The sequence below is a fragment of the Cavia porcellus genome, unplaced genomic scaffold (genome assembly GCF_034190915.1).
Source record: "Cavia porcellus strain 051 isolate PalLab524CR breed Dunkin Hartley unplaced genomic scaffold, mCavPor4.1 scaffold_9, whole genome shotgun sequence".
NCBI classification, from domain to species: domain Eukaryota; kingdom Metazoa; phylum Chordata; class Mammalia; order Rodentia; family Caviidae; genus Cavia; species Cavia porcellus.
The window spans coordinates 17,130,727-17,144,925 of NW_026947492.1; positions in this window are offsets into that span (position 1 = coordinate 17,130,727).

Sequence of the window (14,199 nt, forward strand, 5' to 3'; positions counted from 1 at the left end):
AATCAAAGAAGCATCCCACAGCACACCTCCTATCTGCTCCTAAAAGGACAGACATCAGCCCAAGGAAATGTTCCATGATTAGGCTGCAATTTATTATGCGGACACTCATTGAACAGCAGACTGAATTTCTGCCACAGAAGATCACTCAGGGTAACATCCCAGACAAACAGAAAGAGAATCATCTCTTTTCTTGTGAAAAGATCCACCTACATTTATTTAACTCTAAATTCTAAAATTAGCATTTTAGCTTTTTCTAAACTTGATGAATCTCACTCTCCCCACACTTTGTCCCTTTTGGTAGTTAATGACAGTTTAGAAATGTGCCGGTCAAATTAAATTCTCATATAGATGACAACATGGTAAGATAGGGAAAATCTATAATCTATAACTAACTGCAAAATAAGATTTGTGAAGAAAAACTCTGTCTCTTTCCAGTGTCTCTCACCTTCCTTCCACAAGCCATTCTCCTGGGAAACATGCCCACAACACACACACACACACACACACACACACACACACACACACACACACACTTTCCCCAGACTATCCACACTTTCACTGCTTTCTCAGAGCTGACTTACTGGTGGATTGCTGAACTTACCTCCATATAAGAATTCTCTAAAGTTCCATGATTCTCTTTCCCTTGAATCAACAGGTGAAATGATCAGGACTCAGAGGATATCTCAGCAGAACAGAGAAGAACAAAAGAAAGAGAATGATATAAGCAGAACAAGAGTCAACAAAAGCAGGAAGAACTTTACCCATATACTTCCCAAAACACATCTAATTTAGCACAGAAATAGTTTTCTCAAGTTTCCAGGTAAGAAGAATATGTTTCCCATTCTAAGCCTCTATTTTACATGAGTCCATTGTGAAGAATCATGACTTTAAGTGCTCTTTATTTGAATCTAAAACATAGATCCCACACTCTGACCTGCTACTAATATGGTGCCTAAATTAGAATTTATAATGTGCTCAAGCTGTAGAGAATTAATGGATCTGTATCCTTTTGGGACAATATCTCCAGTGGCCCAATTCTCTGGCTCAAGTATGAATCTCTTTGTTTGTGCTTTCATCTTTCTTGTGTACATTCCCATTCCCTTCCTCCTTATTTTATGATTTGATATATTGCTTACTGTAGTACATTAAAATTTCATAGGTTTCCTCTAGCTTCAGAAAGTATACAGTGCAGTGCTGTTATCTCGTCATCCTATGGTACAGTTATTCACCAGGACATGTTGCTCCTCTCTACTTGTAAATTATAACCATTCATCAACCTTTCCCCAATAAGAATGGCTTTTATTAAAATACTAATGACTACAAATGCTGACAAAGATCTGAAACAAAGGAAACCCTTGGCCACTATTAATGAGAATATAAAATAGCAGAGCCACTATGTAAAGCAGTATGGATGGTCCTCAAAAAGTTAAAAACACATGTATCATGTGGTCCAATTGTAAGGGAAAACTTAAAAACCAATTAGTAGTCTGATGCTAAATTAGGACAAGACCATGGATGGTCATGTGACCTGTCACATGCTCGACCATTAGACACAACTAATCTTGACTGAGTATACTGACCTGCAAACCACAGGTAACCTTACTAGCCCAGCTTGACCACACCTAAGCAGACACCCTATACTTCCTAGACCACAAGCATACCTTATTTGTTGGCCTGTTTTCAGGACTTTCTGCCAGAAACAGTGAATGACTACAATGTCCGATAAATCTTCAACACACTTTTAAGCCTCTGTATGTCCTGCTTGCAAACCTATGTAAACTAAAACCAAAACTGATGCAGGGCTGATGATCTAGGAGCATTCCCCAACAGCCCACTAATATAATAAAATAAACTGCCTTCCACTCCTTGGTGCAGAAAATCTTCCTTTCAGTTCAATACTGGTTCTGCAACACAGCAACCCCAGTTACTTCCACTCTGAATAATCTTGTACCCACATCATTTCCATAAGCATTAAACTTTCCTGGAGTCCAACTGCAGGCAATTCTCTCTCCTGCTCCTTCCCAAGAAAGGATTGCTTTGCTTTAATTCTCCATTGATTTGTTCTTCCTAGGCATTTCATAAAAATGGAATAATGAAACATATTATCCATTAAAATAAAGTTGTTGAGATTCACCTATGCTATACAAATTTAAAATAGTTCATCCTTTTTATTGCTGGATAATCCTTTCCATCGTAAACTTTTTATTCTTCACATGATAGTGGACATTTGTATTATTGCCAGTTTCTTAATCTTGCCTGCTATCTATAAGGCTACCTTCATATTATGTGATTTACAAGCCAAAAATCCAGCTACAACTACTGTGGGCAACAATACTCACAATATGACATATGAAAAAGGCAAACTGCAGTGGAAATTATTAAGATTTTCAGAGACTAGAAGAAAGAAAACCAAGAGCATTCACTGGGGAAATGATTAAGGAGTTCAGTAACTGTCCCCAGATCTAAATCACATTCTTGAATTCAGTAATTATACCATTTAATTATCAATAATTAAATTTCTATTAATTAATTGCTTAATAATTAAATTGTCTGGCCTCATTGACATTTTCCTCAATTTTGGATGGAGAATAAACTTTGACATTATTTGGTTCTCTCAAATGTTGGTAACTTGTAGACAGTATCCCAGTTTAGTAATCCCTGGAAATTACATAAAAGATAGGTATACTTGTGGACATTTCAGAAAAATAATGTGAAAAGTGTATAAGGATTTATCAACATTGTTCTGGCACTGTAATATTACCTGACGGACCTCATCATATGTGCCTGTATTGTGTGACATAAAAGTTCAGATTCTTGGAATATATAAAAAAATTCTTATAAATAAAAAATAAGTACAAAGCTCAATTAAAAATAAGCAAATATTTCAATAGACATCTATTTTACAAAGTAAATATACAGAGAGTCAGGAAGCAAATGAGATAATACCCAACATCATTAGTCATCTAGGGAATTAAAATCCAAACAACAATAAGATTCTACATCACAGCAAATAGAATAGATATGAAAATAATAACAAAAAATGTAAAAAAAATACTGGCACAAATATGATAAAGAAGGAACTCATATGTTTATTATATGGTGCAAATACAGTGAAAAATAAAGCTTCATCAAGAGCTTCAACATACAATTACAATATCATCCTCCAATTTCACTATGAAGTATATACGCAAAATAATTGAAACAAAACTGTATACACAAATATTAACAGTAACTCTACTGTTAACTCTAAGTTAACAATAATTAAAATGAGGAACTAACTCTGAAGTTGCCCATTTTGATGCCACATGAATTTGACTATGTCATACAATGATACATTATTAATTCATAAAAGGAAATATATTAAAATATTCCCAGCTAAATCTTGAAAATGGCATGACAAAGAAGCCAGGCACTAAATAGCACATATTTTCTGGTTCCATTTTCTTGAAATATCTGGAAAAGGCAAGTCTGTAAGTACAGAAAGTAAATGAGCATTTACTTAAAGAAAAGGGTGAGAAAAGTATAGGAAGGTATTAGTTGGAGCTCCAGGAATTTTTGATCATAGGAAAAATTTTCAGCAACTAAAAGTAGTAGTAATGGTATGTAGCTGTAGATATATTTCAAAGTATCATATGGTTTTACTAGTATGAGAAACTGAAAGAGTAAGTAAGATCCAAAATATACAATAGATACTGTGAATTGGGAAGAAACTGTTCAAAAGATAAGACAGACTGTGATGGGGAAAAGGGAAATGAAGAAAGGGAAAAACAAAAAATATATATATATTTTTACACAAGGTAGTTAAGACAGTTATACATCTAGTTTCTCTTAGTTCATTGAAAAGAAAGATTTGTGTCAATATTGTTTGGACAAGATATCATGCCTATATCTTTTACTCTGAATAATTTCCACAAAGACAACAATACACAATATATTAGCTATTGTAACTCTTGTATTAATTCGTTTTGAAATTCTGTTTTATGGGATATTTTTTTCACTTTAAAATAAAAAAAGCATAAAAACTCAAATAGAAAGCATGTAAGGAATCAATGGTTTCATAGGTTAATAGTATCTCAGTAAAGCTGTTTAAAACATTGAGCTGATTGAAGATGTCAATATTACATTAAAACCAGAGAAGGTATCTAAAATTCAATCACAGCTGTATACCTCTTTCTATAGCAAAAAGATAGGTAATGTAGTCATAAGCATTGATATAGATGTTCATAGAGGCAATGAAACCAAAAAGGAAGTCAGATACCCTGGTTCCAATTAGTCACTGAATATGGGTAAGAATTGCAGTGTCATTTGCAATACAAAATGAGTTATATGCAACTGCATGGAGGACTGTAAAATGTTTATTTATCAGGAACTAGCTTAAGAAAACAACCTAAAATCCATTCAGTCACCATTTACACAAACTCAAACAGATGCTTTTTCATTCTACTATCTTCCTGGAGCTCATAGAACCCTGAGCAAATCTGAACACAAAAGGAGACAGTGGCCAAAGAAAAAGCATCAACAGAGTGCACGGATATGTGGTCCTACTGACTTAAAACCCAGGCCTCATATTACTGCAACTATTTCTTTTGCCCTTAGATGGTGGAGACTGAACAGCCAGATTATGAAGCCAAAAAGGCTAAGAGTTTTTCACACTCAGAAACGGACACTCAGGTGTAGAAACCTAGACCCAATCCATAACACCTTCAGCCCTGAGGGAAGAGACAGGATGACTCCCCTCAGGGGAGAATAAAGGTCTCCAGCTTCCTTGAGACCCTCATCCCTGGTGAGCACTGACTTGAAGAAGTGGCACAGAGGGAGCAATTAGAGTGCAGGAGACCCTCTCTTGCCTTCTCTCTCCTTTCCCTACTCCCTTCCCATCACGACTGCTCAGGCTAACACACAGATACAAGGCACCCCTTAGGTACAGTCAGGTTCTGTGTTTTTTCATTTACTAGTACCTTTGTATAGTACATAATATTTAAATTCCCTGTGAGAAGTTGGTACACATATATGTTAGCTGTATTCAGTCTTTAAAGCTTTTGAATTATAACTCCTGAGCATTTTATTCTACATACAAGAAATACAACACTTGGTTTCAGGTATTTGAAATTGCCCAGTGATCCTGTGCCTAGAAAATCTGAGTTTCAAGACTGAAGATTAAAAAAGAAGTCAGTCACACAGTAAAAGTAGTGATTATCTAATGCTAACAAGCAACACAAGCAATTTCTTGTAACTGTGTTCAATTAGTATTATAAATCTTCATTATGATTTTCACAACTGCTAGTTATATATTGTTTTCTGAAAACTAACTTTGATTTTCCCGTAAGACTACTACTATTTATTTCCATATATTTTAATTATTCTAATGATGTAATGTGCATTTTAAGAATTCAATCTAAAGTCTTCTGCACGGAGAATAGATCAGGGCACACATATGTAAACTAGATAAGTCTGTGAGCACATAATTTTTACTGGTTATTCAAGAAATAGTAACATAGGGCTAATAAAAATGTTGTAAATAAAATAATTTCAAAATAACACAGAAAGTACAAAATGACTACTGTAGTGAGAAATAGATAATCTTGAAAACATTCTCATTGTTATGGTTTGTATCTAGATGATTCCTACCCAAACCCTCATCCTGTCTTGGCGAGGGGGGGGTGCTGCTTAGAATGGCTTCGTCTAGAGCGTATGTTGCTGGCATTAAGGATTTGTGCTCAGTTCATGGATTGATTTAGCACCACCCTAATCCCAGTAGCCTGGATAATGTATAAAAGGGGCAGAAAGACACCGTTAAGGTCAGTTGTAGTTTTTGCTCACCATGAACTGTTCTCCTACGCAAAATCATCACGTCCTAGGATCAGCCAAATATGGACTGAAACTTCTCCAAGTTGTGAGCAAGATAAATCTTTCCTTTAACTTTGCATGATGAGCATTTTGTCTCAGCAATGAGAAAATAACTGAGTTCTGGGAGTAAGGTCATTGCTGTGACTATACTTGACCATGTGTTTCAGGTATGGAATGGCTTGTGGGAAGAGTTCGGAAATGTTCAGAGATACCAGCTCAAAATGTAGAGCTGAAAAATCTTAGTTATACTGCATGGGAGATTTTGCCACAACTTAGAAGACCAGAAAGCTGGTAAATATCAGCCTCAGGAGGTTCTGTTACGAAGAAGCACTGCACTGACTGCTGGACTCCACATGATGTATGTTACAGCTTGGCAGAAAGTTTCCCTGTATTTGCTCAAGACCAGAGACTTTGCCTGAGACTGAGGCTAAGGGCAGATGAATTAATCTGGAAGAAGAAATTTTAAGACAGGCACATCTTGAGGCAAGGATGTATCCACTGTTGGGGGCTTTAAGCCACAACTATATTGAGAATCAAGAACAAATAGACCAGAAGAATGATTTAAAATGTGAGTTTGGGCAGAAAGGAAGCACCAATATAGCTGTAGGCTCTGAAGACATAACACAGGAGATCTTGTTTCCCAAGAAGGAAAAGAAGAACAGAAAAGAAGGCCTGGGGCATCACAAGAAGCAGCAAGGCTCCACCCTTTTCATCCTCAAAATTGCAAAAGTGAAAGGCTTTGCTACAAGAAGACAGCTCCAGAGAACCATGCTCCAGAATGGCAGCAGCCTTGGGACTTGTTGCTTAGGATTTGTTCATAGGCACTCAACCCCCACAGCCAAGAGAAAAAGAAGCCTAACTATTGTACTAACTGGCAACAGATGTTGCCATGCATTTGGCTAGGTTTTAAAGTGAATGCAGAGATGTTGTGGGGTCAGGAAGGCTTTCACACAGGTATCAGAAGTAGGCCTGGGAGGACAGACAGTGTGCCCCTGAGAAGGCAGTGTGTAAAACCATGAGTGTGAAGCCAAAGGTGTAGTGGAGAACCTAGAAGTTTGGAGACTCCAGGAATGTGGATAGTCTGAGGAACACTGCAGAGAGGGAGCAGAGCAGGCCGAAGAAGAAGCCATGGGAGCTACAATCACCAGAAGTGCCCTAGGGGAAGAGCCACTGAAGACATTAGAATTCACAACTTAAGAGTCACAGGTTAACTCAGATTCTGCACAAGGAACTACAGGACATAAGATGTGGCCTGCAGGATTTTGCACTGAGTTGGGCACATGCCTTTGTATCCTCCTGTTTGTAACTTGTGGAATGGATATATTTATTTTGTGTCATTTAATATTGCAAATGTTTAACTTTCTTTTCATTTGTGCAGGTCTCAGATATGAGAGTTTGCCTTAGATCCCAGGGGAGATTTGGAACTTGAATTTTTCAGCAATGCTGAAACTGCTCTGACTTTTGCAACATTTGGAGATGGGCTAACACCTTTGGCATAAAGGGATGTGTGTGAATCTTTGGGGAGGGTCACTGGTGGGATGTTGTGTTGTTTTTCGTTTGTGTCTTGATGTCCCCTACCAATGCCTCATGCAATAATGGGGTGGACAGGTTCTGACCTGGCTGAATCTAGAGTGTTTATTACTAGGATTAAGGATGTGTGATCAGTTCAATGATTTGGCACTGCTGTAACCCCAACAGCCTATATACAGTATAAAGAGGCCGAAAAACAGTCGGGGCTGCTTGTTGAATTTTCTGTCTTCTATCCACCATGAATTGCTCTCCTCTGCAAAACCACTCTATGTTGGAGCCAACCAATTATGGACTGAAAGCCCCACAAACTATAAGCTAAGTTAACCTTTCCTTCATTAACTTTGGTATCAGGTATTTTGTCTCAGTAATGAGACAAATGTAACTAAGACACTCATAACTATTTCTCTTCATAATGTCAGAGGTAATAAATAAAAAACTTGCTTCTCCATGATTTAGAATTAGTTATCATTGCACATTCAGAATCCTTTTTTGCCTCAGGAAGTCTATTCAAAACCTTTTATTGTATTGCTGAGTTCTTGTTAGATATCATTTTTGTTTCCTAAAACATAAAATTACCACTCAGAAATTTTAAAAGTTTTACTGGAAAATGTAATTGCAGAACTTAGTTTTAAATTTAAGTTTCTCTGATTTAAAAGTTTGCTTCAAAGTTTTTGGGTGAAATTAACAATTACATTGCTCACCTTGGTTGAACAAAATTGACCTCCATAATTTGAGCAAACCTCATCTACTCAGGTCAAAGCCATAATAAAGCACAACTAACCCTCACTCCCATCAACTAGAGAGAAAATTCTGCCTTAAATTCTTTGAGCTGGGTCGTGGACTGTTCTTGCCCGATGGGCTTCAAAGATTTGCTAGTTCTAGAGGACCTTCTGAATTTTGGACTCAAACCATAAAACTACTTTGCAGAATTTGCATTTGCCAACTGCCATACTCATTTGTGCTAATTCTTTACCAAAAAGCCCAGAGCTTAATATATAAATATTAGCAAGCAGCTGTTTCCAGTTTTCACATGTAATTCATTCTGTAGAGGATTTTCCTATAGTGAATGGTTTGGTGGAGGCCTGCAGCTCAGTTTTCCCTTTCTTGAATATACCTACTTAATGATGTTTTTCTACTTTCATGAGTTACTGTCACTGGAAACAGGTCATTGGGAAATAAACTTCAAATAAGGAGTAGAGTTATAAATTCACTCGCTTCACAATAAATAATATAAATATAAACAAATAAGCTCACCTGAGTGGCCACCAAAGTTTTCTGCTCCTGAGATGATACCCTATGGACAAAGTGAAGCCAGTGGAGTGTCAAGGTTAGGTAACACCTACAGTATGCAGAACTTGCTTACTGTACAGTACTGTACAAAACTTTCAGTGTTGTGTTTTCAACTCCACATGTGATTATTGCCTTTTTTCTCTCATCTAAAAATCTCATGTTATTTTTTAATTTTATTTCAAGGATTATAAAACAAAACAGACCAAAGTAGATCAGAATAGAACAATGCAAGCATCACAGGACTTCAAGACAACACAACAGGAAATCAACAGTGGCTACATAATGTCTCTTGTTTTCTTTGAAATAGCTATTCATACCTTCACACACAATAAATTAAGACAAAATAAAATAGTATAAAACCAGTCAAAACAAAAGAATGAAAGCATTATAGGCCTACAAAACAATAGAAAATCAATAATGGTGACCATAATGTCTGATTTTCTTCAAAATAGATGTCCATACCTTCATACAAATTGAAATCAAATAATGGAAAACAGTCTAAAACCAGTCAAAACAGAGAATAAATACAGGATAAGACTCCATTTTAAAACATATTTTGCATAATTTTTAATTCAGATGGACTTAGATTCATAATCAAATGAACCCAAAACATAAAAGGCTCCTGAGTTTATGTTTGAAATATACTTAGCCATACTGAATAAATTAAGGATGGAACATAATTTTTCATAACTATAAACTTTTATTGACAGTGTTAATATATTCTGGATTAACAAACATATTATTCTAGAGCTTAGTATTTCTTTTTACAAATGTATAGATGATTTATGCTTAACATCAACTCTCCCAAACATCTGATGTTGATAGCTGTTTCTCTATCAAAATTATTTCTCTTTGTACGTATGTATGTGAATACATGTGTCACAATTATGATTGTCTGAGGAGTGACCACAATTACAGCCCTTTCTTTTTTGTCCCCTGAAGAGGGTAGAATCTCTTGGGGCAATCACTTCAGCATCTGCTATTTAGTGAATCAGCTCCAAAAGAGGGAAATTTTCTAAGCAGTCAGTGGAAATCTAATCCAAAGGAATAAAAATTTACACCCATTTTGCCCGGATGAATAAAAGAAGTTCTAATCTCTCTTTTCAGGGTCTGCACAAAGATAGCTGACTATGATAATGTTCTCTGGTTTTGTATCTCAGACCTAAGACTTCGTTGGTGAGATGTACTCTCATTCAATTAGAGAAAGGGGTTGTCATTGGACAGTGTTGAATACAAGTTGCTTGGAAGTTAGTTTCTCCGAGATCTCTACTTGTTGGCTATGTACCACTTTCCCAGTTTAGCAGCATATATGCACCAAAAACTGTATTGCAGCATAACTAAATAGAAGAAATATTCTGAGTCTGAATTTTAGAAATAATCATGCCACATCATGAGCTTTGTTTTGTAAAAGGATTAATTAAAAACTCAGTTCTTTCAACCTTCAGTCATTGCCATGTGTTCTAAATAGCTTAATTGAAATTTAATTCACATCATTAACAGTCATTTATAGTAAGTTTATTGTAACAGAGAGTATATATTCACAGGACATACATTTAAAAAGCTGTGTGGATGTCATCAAATCTAATTTTAGAACATATCCCTGCCCATAGAATAAACTCATGCTGATTTATAATCATGCATATTCATACATGAGCTTCAATCACTAACCTCTGTTTCTATAGATTTCCCTTCTTTGGCACTTATTTTAAGTAGAATTATAAAGTCTGTATTCTTTAGACTTGGTTTCTTACAATATAATATTTTCTAATTTTTGTCTTGTACTGCATATACAATATTTTACTTTATTGTTGTTGATGCATACTTTTCCATTTTATGGATAATTTTATTTCCTCTAATAAGCCATTGCTTACAGCCCTCAAAAAGTTATTAGTTTAAAGTCCATAATATACTGATGATCTCAAAATTATCATCATCATTGAGTCAAAATACCAGCCTCAAACTGTATCATTCATTTATGTGTTTACAAACTTTCCAAATTATTCGCTTGTTTAACAAGTACGTATGGTGAAAAATTTCATTTTTCAGATATACAAATTAAATCACTTTCTCAAGATATTCATTCACAAAAGAGTTACATATGGTTTAAACAATAATGAATAAATGTATTTCAGTATATGAACAATGTTAAGTTAATATAAAGTCACGTGAAGAATTAAATAACATGTTCACTGAAACTGCATTAATAGGTCAGCATAATCTTTTAAGAAGAGGAAATTTTGTGTTCAGAGCAAGTTGCTCTTCTGTAGACATCTAATTTCTTAAGAGGTCTATTCATTTTCAGGTCTTACTGTCTCAGACCGTGCTCATTTCTTGTCTATACGGACTTCATGGACATGGCTCACATCGATGCACACATCTGCCTCACATAGGTGGATATAACTGGTTATCTTCCTAGGCATTGGTAATGTAAACTAAAATTCACTGGGAATGGAAATGCTTCCCTTTGAGATGATAGTAATCATTATCAAAATTCTACTCTTCATTTTTGTCATGTCATATCTTCAGAAACACGCCAATGTCTGATTCCAGACTTGCCTGTCAGCAGAAGAGCTACCGTGCATCATGTGGTTTAGGAAGTGATAAGCCAGCCATGCCTACTGTGAGGACCATCACTCACACTGTGATACAAGTGAAACTTAAAGCTTTGGAAAATATTCCCAAGACTAGAAAAAGAGTAGCCAAGTGCATTCACTGGGGTGGATTAAGTATACTACATCCCTAATCCAAACCACTTAATTTAGCAATGTAAAACTTAGTTATCAGTAATTAAATTGCTATTTTGATGCACCCTGGCATAGTGGGTTTTATCTCAATTATTTCTAACATAGGTAGAAATAAAAGGATGCTTTTATTGGACCCCTGAAGTATCAGTGAATCAGAGAAAATACCATTGATTATGTAAGAAACAAATCAAATTGTAGGCCTTCCAGGAAAAACATTTATTAGGGCTAGAGGTTTAGCTCAATGGCAAAAGTGCCTGCCTTGCAAGCACAAGGTTGTGATTTTGATCCCCGGTACCAAAAATAAAAAGGAAAAACATTTATCACATAAGAAGGATTTGCGGATATCTGTGAGTGGACAGTGAGTTGACTTAATGGGGCTTAAGATGTGTCTGAGGTGACCAGCACCGAACAATGGCTCTTTCATTAATTGCTGTGGCAGCTGTGACTTATTCATCCCTTCATAGCTTTAATACAACAAAGTATTCCTAAGAACAAAGGGTATATTTTCTCAATGATGACCCAGAGACAGTTGCTGTAAATGTTTTCTATGGTTTGAATAGTGATTGGATTTTAAAGTTGAGACCATAAAAGACTCCAGTTTTCCCTTCTTTATGGCTAAGTAGTACTCCACTATATAAAATAATGTAACTTGAGAACATACACTTAAGTGAAATAATTCAGAGCCATATTGATAGCCATATTCATAGTACTGTCTCACTAGTGTGAGAAACTTAATGTGTAAAATAACATCCAAAGTTTACAATAGATATTGGGAACTGGGAAGGCATTGTTCAAAAACAAAAGACAATCTGTGCTAGAGGAAGAGAAAAGAAACAAAAGGAAAAGAAAAAAATGTATATACATAGGATAGTTAAGACAGTTAAACAGCTCATTCTCTTAGTTCATTGAAAAGAAAGATTTGTGTGAATGTTTGGATGAGATATCATTCCTATAGCTTGTACATGGAATAACAACTATGAAGACAGTAAAGCACAATGTGTTAATTACCATAGCTTTCCAACTCACCTGTCTTGAAATTCTGTTTCATTGTTATTTTTACCTTTTTTCTATTTTATATGAATAAATAAAAATAAATAAAGCTTAGAGCAGACTGGGAGAAACTACAATGCAAAGAACACTATCTGAGATGATCAGAAAAATAAAGAAATAGTTTACATTATTCCAGCAAAAGTGTTTACAGAAAAGTAAACAAGGTAAGTTATGCATTAGAACTACATTTATTATTGTTCTTTTTAAGAAACAAGGCAGGAGCTGTCAGGAGAAAGTCCTACCAGGAAACAAGAACATAACAAGTCCTTGAAGTCAAAGGAATTTCAAGTACCCTACAAGCATAATTATCAAAGTTGGTTCCATAGAATGCCAGTTCATTCATTTTCTAGGTTATTCATTCATTTTCTTGGCTTTGGCACATTAATCTAAACCTAAGTTTCCTCAGACCCTTCCCCCTTGACTTTTGTGCAAAATATTTGCTCCATTATGTATTGACTTTTTGCACCATATTGCTCTCCTCTGATATGTCTTATGTTATGCAAATACAGAGATTATATCTCCTTGAATCAATACTATATCCTGTTTGGCCAGCACTCTGCCTTATAAATAGTAAACTACAAATAAATATTAGGAATTATTCTCATGGCTGCCCTTTAGACTTAATTGTGTTATAGACCATTAAATGATTTAAATAATTACTAATAATTTATGGATTATGCAACAACTCAAAATGCTGATATGAGAAGTGTCACAATTTCTATATTTCTTAAAGACATAGTGAGTAATTTAAGCAACAAAAACTGACAAAAGAAAGGAATTCTTGTGGAATGATATGATCAGAGGAAGTACATCTAAAGATGTTCGTTTTTTAAAAAAGGCAGGAGGAATTAGTGTGAACCTTTTAAATCAAGAAAACTGTGCAAAACACATATTATCATCTGAAATAACCCTGAAAAGGAAGATTTCCAATAAGGAACCCATTTAAATAAGATAGAATGATATCTGTGGTGGCTGGAAATGTGCCTACAATATTTTTGAGAATCCCTTCAAATGTGCAGCCTAAATTCTCTCCCACAGAATTCTAGCTCAATGCCTTCCTAACAGCAAGAAAATAGAAGCAGGAATGATGGTATCAAGATTCTAGACTCTCCAGGTTGCCACAGAGACCTCCCTGTAATTGCTCACTGAAAGGTCAGCAGCTGCCACAATGTGGGGACATGGGAGTGGCTTAGTGAAGAGGGCAGTGCAGTGGGTGGGAAACGGATGCCTCCTAACAGAACTGTCCTGAGCCTCTCTGTGAGCAGACACTGCCTCACGTGACTGCCGCCCTGGCAGGCAGAGTGACATGAAATTATGAGAGATCCTGTGTAAGACCACCCAGCTGAGCTACTCAGCATTCAGACATAGTAATATGAAAGCAAAGTAAGTTCATTCTGATCTGCTAACCTTTAGAGTGAATTGTTTCACTGCAATAGAATCAAATACAATAAGGTGCATGGTACAGGAGATCCAAGAACTTTCATATAAAAAAGGTTGTCCATAAAGAACAGCGAGGTAATAATAGTAGCTGTGGTAGTAAATCAGGTGATGGCATATATGTGTCTTATTTGTATCACAGACAGTAAGATGTAGTTACCTGCTTTTCCTCTTGTACCCTTTATATGGGTCATTATGTGACATCCCATCCAGGTCCCATCTGACACAGATCAGATGAAGAGTTTAACTTAAATTCAGCGACTCCCTGAATGAAAGGGTATTAGTATAGAGTGAGGAAGAG